Source organism: Lolium rigidum, chromosome 3 (genome assembly GCF_022539505.1).
Source record: "Lolium rigidum isolate FL_2022 chromosome 3, APGP_CSIRO_Lrig_0.1, whole genome shotgun sequence".
Taxonomy (NCBI): Eukaryota; Viridiplantae; Streptophyta; class Magnoliopsida; order Poales; family Poaceae; genus Lolium; species Lolium rigidum.
In genome coordinates, this window is record NC_061510.1 from 65,449,561 (window position 1) to 65,463,052 (window position 13,492).

Genomic DNA, 13,492 nt, shown 5'->3' on the forward strand with positions numbered 1-13,492 from the left:
TCACAATAGCAGATCATCCGCAGCAAGTTCCTCGACCGGGGCGGTCAGCACTTATCTTACCAGCGGTAATCGCGAGGATTCGACGTGTCCCGAGTATTCATAGATGGAGGCAGTAGTCTAAACCTTATGTACGCAGATACACTGAGGAAGATGAACATATCTCTAGCAAATCTGAAACCAACCGAAACACGTTTCCATGGTATTATGCCAGAAAAACCAAGTTATCCGTTGGGGAAGATCAATCTCAATGTTCAGTTTGGGACCCGAGAAAATTACAGAATAGAGAGGCTGGAGTTTGAAGTTGTGGATTTCCCGTCACAATATCACGCCTTGTTGGGACGGCCATCATATGCCAGGTTTATGGCGGTACCACATTATACATACTTGTTGTGGAGGTTACCTGGACCTAAGGGACCAATTACAGTCAAAGGAAGCTTTGCGCTAGCTGATAACTGTGATAAGGATTTTCATCGACTGTCAGAAACTTTCGGGATGCAAGCAGAATACATGGAGTCAAGGCTTACGACTGATTATGATGTGCTACCAGATGTAGGGAGGCCTAACAAGGAACCAACCTTTAACACTGCAAAGGATTCCAAGGAGGTGCAGATTCACCCGACAGATCCGAAGAAGACGACGTCTATCGCGACAGATATGGACCTCGCATAGGAAAGCGCGCTCGTCGAGTTCCTCCGTGAGCACTGGAAAATCTTCGCATGGTGTCCAGCTGACATGCCAGGAGTACCCAGGGAACTTGCCGAGCACCACCTAAACTTGGATCCAATCGCGAGATCAATCAAGCAACCTCTGAGGCGTTTTTCAGAGCCAAACCGCAAGGCCATGCTGTCAGAAATTGATCAACTAAGAGAAGCTGGTTTCATTAAGGAGCTACATACAGAGGCCACATGGGTAGCAAACCCGGTCGTTGGTCCCGAAGAAAAACACTAAAGTCCTTCGCATGTGTGTCGACTTTACGTGTCTCAACAAACACTTGTCCAAAGGATCACTTTCCCCTCCCAAGGATCGATCAAATTATCGACTCCACAGCAGGATGTGAACGTCTTTCCTTCCTGGATGCATACTCTGGTTATAACCAGATCAGATTGAAAGAAGAGGACGAGGTCAAAACAACGTTCATTACAACTTACGGCGTATTTTGTTATAGAACAATGCCCTTTGGTTTGAAAAACGCGGAAGCAACATATCAGCGGATGATGCAGAAGTGCTTAGCAACACAGATCGGGAAAAACGTACAAGTGTACATTGACGACATCGTCATAACATCAAAAAAGGGGGACACGCTAATCGAGGACTTGAAGGAAACTTTTGACAATCTCGACAAGTTTTGTCTCAAGCTGAACCCGACGAAGTGTTCTTTCGGCGTTCACTGAGGAGAACTTCTCGGGTTCTTAGTTTCAAGCAAGAGGGATTGAAGCTAATCCCGAAAAAATCCAAGCTATCGTAACAATGAGGAAGCCAACGAAGTTGAAAGAAATACGGCGACTAACCGGGCGAGTCGCAGCTTTAAGCGGATTCGTCGCCAGGTTGGGAGAAAAGGCGTTACCGTTTTACGCCTTAATCAAACAAGGAGAGAAGTTCCAGTGGAATGAAGAGGCAGATAGAGCCTTCGAGGATCTTAAACGCACAATCTCGACACCACCAATCTTGGTGGCACCAAAAGAGAAGGAACCCCTCCTGCTGTACATTGCGGCTACACCCCAGGTGGTCAGCACGGCGCTAGTTGTCGAAAGAGAAGAAGAAGGAAAACTCCATGGAGTGCAGATACCGGTATACTTCATCAGTGAAGTCTTATCGCCTTCAAAACAGCGGTACCCGCAGTACCAGAAACTAGCATACGGAGTGTTTACAACCGCAAGAAAATTGCGGCACTATTTTTCGGCGCATCCGATAATAGTGGTCAATGAGGCGCCTTTATCCAATATACTAAACAATCCAGAAGCTACCGGTCGTGTCTCCCTTTGGGGAATAGAACTTTCTCCTCGGGACATCACGTATGAAAAAAAGAAAAGCAATAAAGTCGCAAATTCTGCCAGATTTCATCGCAGAGTGGATGGAGCTGCAAAATACAGGACCCCCGGATTTATCGAGAACCTGGACTATGAACTTTGACGGGTCCAAGAGGTTAGAGGGAGCTGGAGCAGGCGTGATACTCATATCACGTAAAGGCGACAAATTAAAGTATGTCTTACAGATGACGTTCCCAAACGCGTCTAACAATGAGGCAGAATACAAAGCTCTTATACACGGGATGAAGATGGCGAAAGCTTGTGGCGCAACTCGACTAAAAATCTTTGGCGACTCACAATTGGTGGCTCAGAAAGTCATGAACCAATGTGATGCAGTCAATGATAGCATGGTGGCATACAAAGAAGTGTACAACGAGCTCGAGAAACTATTTGATGGATGCGAGGTAAATCATATCAGTAGACTGAGCAATGATGAAGCCGATGTTCTTGCAAACATCGGGTCGCATTGCCTCGCAATTCCACCAGGTGTGTTCTGGGAGGAAATAACAGAGAGATCTACAAAGCCGAAGAAATCAAAGAAGAAGGAGAAAAAGGAGAAATCCTCGGGGGCTGCGAAAGAAACACTAGAAGAAGAAGAAGAGGAACAGGATCTAGTATTGATGGTGCAAATCTCATGGATGCAGACATACATATCATACATCCTAAGGAAAACAATACCCGATGACCCAGTTGAAGCAAGGCGAGTTATTAGATGATCCAAAGCTTTCACGGTGGTCAAAGGGGAGTTGTACAAGCGAAGTATTTCGGGTGTGTTACAAAGGTGCGTTACACCCGAAGAAGGAAGGATAATCCTGAAGGACGTGCACGAAGGAATATGTGGTCATCACGCGAGCAGTCGAGCTATTGCAGCCAAGGTTTTCCGAGCTGGATTTCTTCGGTTGACAGCAATTGAGGACGCGAAGGAGATAGTACGAACTTGTGACGCGTGCCAGAGATTTGCCGCAAAGCCTCACTCTCCGGCAGCGGAGTTGATGCCAATACCCTTATCTTGGCCCTTTGCTCAGTGGGGTCTCGATATGGTGGGAAAGTTGCACAAAGCTTCGCCAGGAGGATACGAGTACATGCTCGTCGCTGTCGACAAATTCACCAAGTGGATAGAAACAAAGCCGATAAATTCACCAGACGCAGCATCAGCAATAAAGTTCGTGAAAAGCATTGTTTTTCGATTTGGAGTACCTCACAGCATCGTCACGGACAATGGCAGTAACTTTACATCCAAGGAATTCAAGGCATACTGTGCAGAGGTAGGCATCAAATTGCATTTTGCGTCAGTCGCGCACCCGCAAACCAACGGCCAAGTCGAGAAAGCCAATGGTATCATCTGCAATGGTATCAAGAAGCGCTTGTTAGGACCATTGGAAAAAGCTCGACATACCTGGCCAGAGGAGCTGCCAAGTGTGTTGTGGAGTATTCGAACAACACCAAATACGGCGACACAAGAAACACCGTTTTTTCTGGTCCATGGAGCTGAGGCGTGTTGCCAATAGAGATAGAGCATGATTCTCCAAGAGTCACGGAGTATGATGAAGAAGCTTCTAGAAAGGCATTGGAAGACGATGTCGATGCACTGGATGAAGCCAGAGACGAAGTATTGTCGCGGGTCACTAAGTACCAGCAAGACCTGAAAAATTATCATAGTCGACGCTTGCGACCAAGGTCCTTTCAGGTGGGAGATCTAGTTCTACGACTCAATCAACAGAGTACTGAAAAACTCGAGTCACCATGGCTTGGCCCTTATATCGTCACGGAAGTCATCGAAGGAGGAGCATACAGGATTAAGGATATGAAGACAGGGTTTCCCGAGAAAAACCCCTAGAACGTGGCGCAGCTAAGGCGTTTCTACGCTTAGTGTCGAAAAATAGTCCTCCTTGTAAAAATACAATGTACTGAAACACCCGCGAGTTTTCAGACGCAGTCTTTTCCTTTTTCGGGGCACCGAGTGGGGCCGGAAGAGGTTTTTAATGAGGCGGGCACGCGGTGATGCAATATAATAAAGGTAGTCGCGATATATATCTTTTTCTTCGACAGGATCGAGGGCTTATGCCCAAGAGTTGCAATATATGTCACCGACAAATATTTCGCTTTGGTGTACAACACCTCGCAAAAAAAACAAAGATACAAAATAGCGATCAGCAAAAACACTCGGGGGCTCGTACCCGCAAATATAGTATATTCAATATAATTTAGTCGCCTTGGTTTAAAACCTCGCACACACAATAAAGAAATTCACCACCGAAACACTCGGGGGCTTGATGAGGAAAAATAGAAACATTTATTGACTTTACAATATAGAATATGTTTACAACATACAAGATGCAATTCCTGAGAAAACTCAACGAGTTAAAAGAAAAAGAAAGTCAATTGCGGCCTAGTATATTATCTATGGTCATCCGTTCAGTATTTACAGTGCGAGTACTGTGTTCAGCATAGCTGCCCTTCACGAAGAACTCAGCGTCCATTCGAAGAAGTTCATCCATCATATCTTCTGCTACAGGGGTCACATGATCATCAATTTTGCCAACATCCCTTTTCCTTTTCGCCATCTTGCCCAAGCACTTGGTAACAACTTGACTCATGTCAAACTTGGGATAGCAGATTTTGATCATCATCATAGCAAACCTGGCGCCGGCAGATAGTTGGGCACGAACAAATCCATGGATTCGAGGAGCATCCCGAAATTTCTCCATCAAAGCAGGAAGGGTCTACGGCATCTTATTGCGCGGAAACATGGTGCCGTAAACTAAGGACAATGTCCTTGTACGAAGTCGAGAAACTCACGGACTGAGTCGCACGATCTTGAAATCCGACGATTTGGCGAGTACGTTCAGGCGTCACCCAAAAGTTGGAACCATGTTCTTCGGCAAGCCCGAGAAGCACATTGGATCGAGCTTCAATACGTTGATCCTCGGCGGCGGTATCCCGAAAAGAACCTGTTTTCAGCGAGAAGAATCGAAATGAAGGAAAAACATGGGGAATACGAGATAATCATGGTCAAGCGAATGAAGCGTACCCGCCATATCCAAGCTGGAATCAAGCATTAGCTCAAGCATGAAATTTTCTCGTCGAGAAGCTTCGGCAGCTGCAGCAACTGGATCCTCTTTTACAGCTATAGCATCCTGGGCTTGCTGAAGCGCAATCTTTTCCCTCTCCGACGATTTTCGAGACTGCTCCATCATTACAAGTGCTTGCTTCTTCATAGACTGCAGCTGCTGACGGAGATCTTTAAAATCTTGTGCGGATTCTTTACCCGCGGAACCTCCAGTAAAGTCATCACCGACAGATACTTTCTTTGGGTAGGAGGAAGCAGGAAAAGTGTCGACAGGATGAGAAGTTGAAGTGTAGTTATCAAATATCAACTGAAAAAAAGGTTCGAAATCAATCATCAAGCAAAATAGAATTCCATTAATTCTTAGAATATTTACAAGGCATTACAAGGGAGGACGCCCTAGCGAGCTAGTAGGGTCAGTGTCGACAATAGCTACTTTGGCAACAGCATCAAAAGGACTAAAGAAAAAGGAAAAAGAAAGACAGGGCACTCTACTAGACCTCCGGCTTCGATGAACTAGGAGCAGGAGTTGGCTTGCATCCAAGATAGGCGAGGATCTTCTTCGAGTTTGGCTTCGCAGCCTTGATCAGCGACTGCCACTTCTTGGTCTCCATCTCCTACGTGTCACCAACCCTAGTCCAGTCGATATTTTGTTGGCTGTCGGCAACCAGGGCAATAGTGCCTTCAACGCCAACCTTCAAACCTTCTTGGCGAAGTTTGAGCCCAAGATTTTCTTGTGTATTGAAGCATTTGGCGAGAGCAAGAAAAGGCGCGGGTTCCTCTTTCTTTGGGAAGAAGTAAGGGTAGAGCCGCGACAGTCCCGCCTCTGCCAGCAAGGCCTTCGCGTGCTTCGTCTCCATGAATCTCAAGGAGAGAAAGCACGTCAAGAAGGGGATCATTGTCAGGATCTTCAAGTTCATATTCTTGACATGTTTTTCCTGCTAAGGCAAAATTTTATTGATCAATAAGCAAGAAAAGAAAAGCAAGTTCAAGGAAATCAAAATAGTTTGGGCACTTACTGACAAAGCGACGGCTCTGCGACTCCAAGCGCTTGATAATTGCCTCTTCGCGAGCAGATTGTTTGGTTATATGCTCACTCAAAGAGGTTTCCGCCTCATGAAGCCTTTTTCGAAGGTCTTCGACGGTGGCGGCATCAGCTTCAGCTTTCTTGCGAGCTGCTTCGCTTTGCTCTAACTTAACAGCAAGAGCGTCAGCGCGTTTGTTGGCTTCGGCAAGAGTTTCTGGAAAAAATAAACGATGGAAAACGTCACGACAAAACAATAAAGGAGTAAATACAGCAGAGAGGGCAAGGAAAAATAGTACCTTCAAGTTTATTCGCATGATCACGGTACCCGACGAATTGGGTACCGAGGCGAATAAACTCCTTCATCACAGGCTGAAGAGAAAACAAAAGAAAAAAAGAAAAGTCAATATAGGAAGGAAAAGTTCGACAGAACTTATGCAAGAAACAAAGGGGAGTCGACAAATGTTGAAATGTTCGGAGAAAGAACAGAGAAAAACTTACATCATCCAATGAAGGAGTCGTGGAAGTACTAGCCAGCAGGTGAGTTTCCTTGGCTGGTTCTACCCTAGCTCTCTTTGGTGAAGAGGCTCGGGGGCTTGCAACGGGAGTTGGATGCTCTATGTCTTGTTGAGGAGGCGAAGTTTCATCCCCATCAGGATGAGCTTCCGAAACAACTAAAGTACGAGACGTACTCGTTCGAGCAGTCGCGTCAATAGGTTGAATTTCATCCTCGTCATCACTACAAAAAGGCGACAAGACAATAAGCAACATAGTCAAAATAGTCAATGACAAACAACAAACAGCGGCAGGAACTTACGAGCTGACAAGAGCATCGGTGTAAGGGTCGAAAGTTGTCCTTTTTTCAGTAAGAGCAACTTCTTCGGCAGGAGGTGTGCCGGTCTTGGAAGGGCCGGAGTCGACAACTTCCTCCCTTTTCCTCTTGTTCTTGGGAGAAACAGCTGGGGGTGGAGAGTGTGCCGATCCGGTAGCCTCGGATTCAACTTCCTTTTCAGAGGATACCGCAGATTTTCGAGAACCCGCGGCTTCGCTCTCAGGGCGAGAAGTACCCTGGTTGTCGTCGGTGACAACGGCCCGTTCTTCGACCTCTCCACCTTCAGGAAGGGGAGGAAGAGAAACAAGATCCGGATGGTTCTACAAAAAGAAGAATGTCGAAAAAAAAGTTATGCAAAGGATGTCAACAAAAATTCGCAGTCGAAACAATAGTCCATACAAAAATTACCTTAGGGAGCGTGTTGGTGGCGCTGTACGGCTTTACGCGACAAGACGAAGGGACAGGATCTTTCTTGTTGAGGGAGGAGATTTTCCGGACAAGTTTTTCTAAATCCTTGACCGGCAAATCCACTGACAAGCGATGCACATCTTCGTCGCCAGCTTACTTCCAGAGGGGATTTTTGCGAGCTTGCAGAGGCTGCACTCTAATCCTAAGGAAATACGCCGTGATTTGGATACCTGACAACTCTTGGCCACGGTTACTTTGAAGTTCGTGGATGCGAGTCATCAGTGCCTCTGTCGCCGCTTTTTCTTCAGCGGTAGCCTCTGCATCCCAGGATCGGCGGCGACAGATTTTTTTGGCAGCAACAAAAGGAGGAATGTTGTCTTCAATAGACCCATGGTTTTCCTCGTGGATATATAACCATTTTTTGCGCCACCCTTGAACTGAATCAGGGAATTTGACATCGAAGTACTCGACATCAGGGCGAACGCAGATAACGACGCCGCCTATGTTATAGGCGACGTTGATTATTGCCTCTTGGGCATATCTCCAAAGTTCTAGATGCGTTGGGTAAGCTCGAGCGGTGCACGGTTGCGAAGTCTTCAACGGAATCGAGTACATAGCGGCTTCAGAGGCTTCATCAGAAGCGGTATGGATGAAGAGGTTCATTGTAGAGCTCGGTGTGGTTCCTAGTGCATTGGACCTATTAATCATTTACTGTGATAACATGGGTGCCATCGCCAATGCACAAGAGCCAAGGTCACACAAGAGGCTGAAGCATATCAAGCTGCGTTATCACTCGATTCGCGAATACATCGAAGATGGAGAAGTAAAGATTTGCAAAGTACACACTGATCCGAATGTAGCAGATCCGTTGACTAAAGCTCTCCCTAGGGCAAAACATGACCAACACCCGAATGCCATGGGTGTTAGGTATATTACAATGTAATCTAGATTATTGACTCTAGTGCAAGTGGGAGATCGAAGGAGATATGCCCTAGAGGCAATAATAAAGTGGTTATTATTATATATCTTTATGTTTATGATAAATTTTTATATGTCATGCTATAATTGTATTAACCGAAACATTAGTACATGTGTGATATGTAAACAACAAAGAGTCCCTAGTATGCCTCTTAACTAGCTTGTTGATTAATGGATGATTAGTTTCATAATCATGAACATTGGATGTTATTAATAACAAGGTTATATCATTGTTTGAATGATGTAATGGACACACCCAATTAAGCGTAGCATAAGATCACGTCATTAAGTTATTTGCTATAAGCTTTCGATACATAGTTACCTAGTCCTTATGACCATGAGATCATGTAAATCACTTATACCGGAAAGGTACTTTGATTACACCAAACGCCACTCGCGTAAATGGGTGGTTATAAAGGTGGGATTAAGTATCCGGAAAGTATGAGTTGAGGCATATGGATCAACAATGGGATTTGTCCATCCCGATGACGGATAGATATACTCGGGCCCTCTCGTGGAATGTCGTCTAATGTCTTGCAAGCATATGAATGAGTTCATAAGAGACCACATACCACGGTACGAGTAAAGAGTACTTGTCGGAGACGAGGTTGAACAAGGTATAGAGTGATACCGATGATCAAACCTCGGACAAGTAAAATATCGCGTGACAAAGGGAATTGGTATCGTATGTGAATGGTTCATTCGATCACTAAAGTCATCGTTGAATATGTGGGAGCCATTATGTATCTCCAGATCCCGCTATTGGTTATTGGTCGGAGTAAGTACTCAACCATGTCCGCATAGTTCGCGAACCGTAGGGTGACACACTTAAAGTTGGATGTTGAAATGGTAGAACTTGAATATGGAATGGAGTTCGAATATTTGTTCGGAGTCCCGGATGAGATCCCGGACATCACGAGGAGTCCCGGAATGGTCCGGAGAATAAGATTCATATATAGGAAGTCATTTTATAAGATTTAAATGATCCGGAAGGTTCTATGGAAGGTTCTAGAAGGTTCTAGAAAAGTCCGGAAGAAACCACTAAGGAAGGCGGAGTCCCGGTGGGACTCCACCTCCCATGGTCGGCCAACCCTAAGGGGGAGGAGTCCCAAGAGGACTCCCCAAGGGGGGCCGGCCACCCCCTCCCAAGGAAGGTGGGAATCCCACCTCTAGTGGGAGTCCTAGCTTGGGTAGGTTTCATGTGTTATGGAAGGTTTTGGTTTGGGGTCTTATTCGAAGACTTGTAGACCAACTCTTGGGTGTTCCACCTATATAATGAGGGCCAAGGGGAGGGGGCCGGCCACCCCAACAACACCAAGGTGGCCGCACTACCTAGATGGCCGGCGCCCCCCTCTCCCAAACCCTAGCGGTCTCTCTCCTCCACCACATCCCGCACGCTTAGCGAAGCTCCGTCGGATTTCTCCACCACCACCGACACCACGCCGTCGTGCTGTCGGATTCAAGAGGAGCTACTACTTCCGCTGCCCGCTGGAACGGGAGGTGGACGTCGTCTTCATCAACAACCGAACGTGTGACCGAGCACGGAGGTGCTGCCCGTTCGTGGCGCCGTGATCAAGATCTTCTACGCGCTTTTGCAAGCGGCAAGTGAACGTCTACCGCAGCAACAAGAGCCTCATCTTGTAGGCTTTGGAATCTCTTCAAGGGTGAGACTCGATAATCCCCTCGTTGCTACCGTCTTCTAGATTGCATCTTGGCTTGGATTGCGTGTTCGCGGTAGGAAATTTTTTGTTTTCTATGCAACGTTATCCTTCACTTGGCAAGTACCACTCAAAGGTGTAGTGGTGCCCTTGAGGGGGTGGTTCAGGGATGCATGCATGGAGCTGGTGATAATGATGATGATGATGTAAATTCTGGCAGTAACTAGGGATGAAAAACATTTGATGGCCCCCTTTTGTAACTATGATGAGGTGGTATATACTAGCCCATCAGGTGATGGTGAACTTGCGTTGTTAGGATGACACCCACTTTTGTTGTGGTGGTAGGATGACACCACGGTAGTGTAGGATGAACTTGTGATCCACTATTGGAATGATCATGCATGCCCCTGTTAGTTTATCATTTGCTCTCAACACTTGTGTTGTTCTATTGCTCTTTTCTGAATTGCTTTCATGGTTGTGATTGATTACTTGTTCTTCTTATGTTGTGCTAGTGGTATGTGATGTTTCGCAGACGGGTTCGAGGAATCTACAACTCATGGAGGGTGTGTCAAGACCAGGTCAGTGGCTACTCCAACAACAGCTACCGAGGGTATGAAATATTGGAGGAGGCACAGCAAGAATACCTCACCTTCCTGGAAGAGGAGCTCCTAGAAGATTAGGCCATCGATGAGGCAGTGCCATTAGCACAGCTGCCGCCGGAGGAAGTACATGCTCTACAAGGAGCACCGCCGGAGGTACGTCCCGGCCGGGTCAAAGATTACATCATCGCCTCCTCATCGTGGTGATCGTGAGGATCTTGTTCTTCTGAGTGGTCTCTAATCGTATGTAACATGCTATGGCATGGTAATTTTACCCTATTTTAGTAAGGATATAAAATTGTGATTTGAGCAACTAAACAGCTGATTCATGTTTTTCTGCATGCAAATTGGGCTGGAAATGGGCAACCAAACCATGAGGCCTGGCTTCCTTCTCCACCGCGCAAAAACTCGCACAGGCTACCAAACAACCCGCATTTCATAGCCCATGACCCGTTCGCGACGCACAGAGAGACTCATCTCGCTGCGCCAGTGATGCGCATACATGCTACCAAATACGCCCTTAGTTCTAGCTGGCTCGGGTGTGGGGAGTGCGAGAGATGGAGGCCCCGGAGAAGAAGGAAACAACAAGTATCCCCGTAATCCACAATCTATTCTTCCCGGATCGTCTGTGAGGTGCATTCTTCAATTTCATCGACTTCGCTTTAGTGTGCCTGCCGCTGATGCTCTCAGCGGCTGCCATGCCTGAGGATCTCGCCTTCCCATCTCCCCATCCGTGTGCCCTGACGTCTTCTCGTGAATTGGTATGCAGGTACAGAGTACTAACGCTTGATTAATTCCGGTAGTCTGATTAGCCTAATTAATTTAACAATTTTCTAATTAATATCCCGAGGGGTATTAAGGTACATTCACGCTGCATAACTGCCCCCGCACGACCAACCTTTGCGACTAGTCCCTCGCCAGACGCGCCATCTCAGGCTGCAAGCGACAGCGGGCCGTCTGCGGCGCCGCGATTTAGGCCCAGTTAAATGCATCTGCTGTCACCCACGGATTTTTTTATAGAACAAACAACGTATGTGGGCCGGCCCGCAGATGCCGCATATCGCAGCGAGCCAACGACGCCCGAGCCACCACAATTCTTCCTCGTTCGGCTCCCCCACTGGAGCGCCGCCACGACCACCATGGCCTCCATTCCTCCTCCGGCTCCGGGGGCCTCTCACTCTCCTTCTACTCCTTTACCACCTCCAGGGCCCCCCATCTTGGCCGATTCCTTGCCCCCTTCCTCGATTCCCTCTCTCCAGTCAACATCCCCCAAGGCCAGCGACGGGAAGCCGCGGGCTAGGCCAGCAACGGCGCCAAGCAAACTAGGTTTAGATGGCGGAGAACCACCTCCTGGAACGGACGGCGTGGGGAGGGTGGGCAGCCAAGAGATCGATGGCGGCGAACCAGAGCGTGGCAAGGACGGCGGCGGTGATGCCCAGATGCGCACAGACGCGGGGGGCGGGAAGCGACCGCAGCGCAAGAAGCCTAACGGGAGCTCCCTCGTCCCAACCATCATCAAGGTAGCGAAAAATTGCAGACTTTTTCTGTAGTTCATCTCAGTTTAATTGTTCAGTGGTAACTAGCACATGCATATGATACAATCTGGACAAATTAGCCATGGCTCTGTAGATATCAATAATCAGTTTTTTTTAAACTTATTTACTGTATGTTGTGCTCCAGCTCATTCAAACATATGTGACTACTTTGTTCTTTTAGGCTATATAAATTATATCCCAAAGTTTGCTGGGATATTGTTTTCTTGATTGTTTCTATGCGCTGTAGACCTTTTATGAATAATGATTTCTCTTTATTTCAAACATATGTTTAATAGGAATAATTGGACAGAGCCTAAAATACATAGTTCTCTTTGTTTAATAGGCATCTCAGATTCAACTGGGAGAGGGCAAGCTTCACACAGGGGAAAACCCGAAAGCCAAGATCAGAGAAAATAAGAAATAGCAAGGTTCCCTTTTTTGGCTAATTTGGTTTTACTTAGTTAATGATCATTTTAAACACATGTTAATCCCTAGTTTAATTGCTTGTCTTAATTTTTAGGGAGACCTTCCAATGGGTTTAAAGTCAGCCAGTCCATTACTTCGATCTCCAATCCAATTAACAAGTTCACCAGGGGTTAATATGCTTGCCCGTTCTCTAGCAGTGAAAAGAGCATCAGTAATAGAAAGGGTTGCTTCCATAAAAAGAGCAAAGACTAGGAATTTGTTTTGGAGCTTTCCTTGCATCATAACAGGTACATATTCTGTACTCATGATATCCAAGTTCCTATTATTAGCACATGTTCTGCTACATGGTCATATAATGTCCCATTTTAGTTTGCTTAATCGTTTGTATATTGTGTATCCTGGCTAAGCACTTAAGATCCGAGAAGAAATGTCCTATCATTGAAAAAAAAGTGAACTATAATAAGGGGTTGGTATATTTGTTTACTCCTCTCTAGTGAATCCTGGAGTACATTTGGTGTACATGACATTCATGGACTGAATCCTGGAGTATATTTGTTTTTTCCTCTCTAGTGCATGATATATAAATAGTTGAAGTTTACTACTCTGTCCAATGTGTATGATACTCAAAATTTTCCTTCTAGGGCTTAAATGAATCTGGGTGACATCTGAATGCTTATTTATGTTCTCATTTGTGCTATTAGTTCAGCCCCAGTTGAGTTGGAGATCTTGAAGAAACAAGGATGCCGAGATTATGTTAAGACCTTGAAGAAATACAAGCAAAGTTCAAGAACATCAGTTCACCCAAACATCATCGATCCGTCCACGCTGCTGTTATGAACCATGGACCTCTAGATTTGCATGATTCAGATTGTGTACTTTGAGTGATGTGTAGCAAATGTATGCACGGACTTGACTGCGACCCATGGAATGGAACTTTT